Below are 1,775 nucleotides of genomic sequence, written 5' to 3'. Positions count from 1 at the left end.
TAATGAATACCCTCACGGAGTCATAAACTTCACTGTTTTAAAAATAGTATACATTTTATTCCACCAAGTACCAGCAATTTCTGAATCAATGAATCAATAAACAAGCATGTTTAAGTTTTACAATCTTTCAAAAACGATTCCAACAATGTCGCCTACATGTATAAACAGAAAGTCGGAATCCAGATTTTGATTCAGAGTCCGGAATCGATTCCAATTCCAGAATTGCCCAAGCCTAGTGCTGTGTCATTGCAGCTGCAGCCTAATTCTATTGATGGCATTTTGTAAGATGCAGTTTTGATTTAACAAAATATGCAGGGGCTGGACAAAACAGATCAATTTTTATGAAAACTAGCCCCTGCTCAAGTGAAGAGAAACAATATACATGTATTTGTTTATAATTATGCCAGAACAAATGTCCTCAGATATAGCCAATATAGTTTTTCTTGGTCTAAATTAATAACAATGCTGGTATTTTACTGATTTGTGAAAAATTGAGTTTCCCAATTTTCTTTATATAAATTACTTAATTTCTTTGGAAGGCAATTACAATTTGCATACAAAATTGTATAGGCATTAAAACAAACTCAGTAAATATTGTCATTAAATAATTGTGTTATTCACAATTTGTTGGTCTTGTTTGTTGACTTATATGGAGGATTGTACCCATGGGTGTTGCCCCCCCCCCCTTCCGCCGGAAAAGCAAAAAAATCAAAAAGAGGTGTGAAGTCACATTTGCTATTACAAAATGTAATTTAATACACATTTAACAAAATGGGTGTCTGCAGGGTGTCAATGGGGTGGGGTGGGCAAATGTCCCCGCACACACTCAAAAAAATGATAAATTGAGAATATGCTAGAGAAAGTACAAGGATTTTGGGGGGAACAAAATGTGCTCCCCCCCCCAAAAAAAAATCCTGGCAACGCCCATAATTGTACCCAGTTGACACGGTCTACATGTACTTAAATCGATCAACCCAGAAAGAACAGTAGCCTTTTGACCTGAGGGGAAATGTGTCATGTTTTGACGAATATAACCAATAGTAATTTTTTTACCATCAAAATTAGCAACAAGTAACGTATTCATTAAACACTTCACATGTGCCAATTTAGTCAGTTGGAAAATTAATTCAAGACACTTTAGGTTTAATTAACTCAAGTTCACTACCTGGCACCACACAAAAATTCACTGTCTTGTGCTATATTGGAACAAAATTAAATTACTGGCATTTCTCCATTGCATGGTATTATATCTACATTTAAGTACAATTCAAAATTAAAAAGACACACACATTACACAGCTTTTTTTTAAGGGGTACTAACATGGAAGAAAGAAATGTACAGTGTCAAACAGATTTGAGCTCGTTCAAATGATGTCATTTCCTACAGACCATCCACGTGCATCGGCATTTTGGGCGTCAACTTGCATGACGCACATCGGCTGCATCATATTTCGAACACATTTTGAGCAACAAGCGCGCGTGTTTGGAACATTTTCAACACTGCGTAATGCGTGCTTGATTGCGTAAAATACGCAGTTGCAGTTCTCCTACAGAGACAGCCGTCATTGAGCGAGCCCTATACAGAGGCAACCCAATTTTCAGGTCCACTAGTCCTTTGGTATAAGCAAAATTGTTTTTTTTTGACGTGTTAACCCCATGCGCTCGGGAAGCGGTCATGGCCACGGCCGCTAATCCTCATTGGAATGCAGTTGCCAGCTGTGGTATGCCGTGGCACATGGCTAGTGGGTAGTTCCACAGCTGCTGCTTTTGTGCAGT

Source organism: Patiria miniata, unplaced genomic scaffold (genome assembly GCF_015706575.1).
Source record: "Patiria miniata isolate m_02_andy unplaced genomic scaffold, ASM1570657v1 HiC_scaffold_10, whole genome shotgun sequence".
NCBI classification, from domain to species: Eukaryota; Metazoa; Echinodermata; class Asteroidea; order Valvatida; family Asterinidae; genus Patiria; species Patiria miniata.
This window is presented reverse-complemented; position numbering follows the sequence as displayed.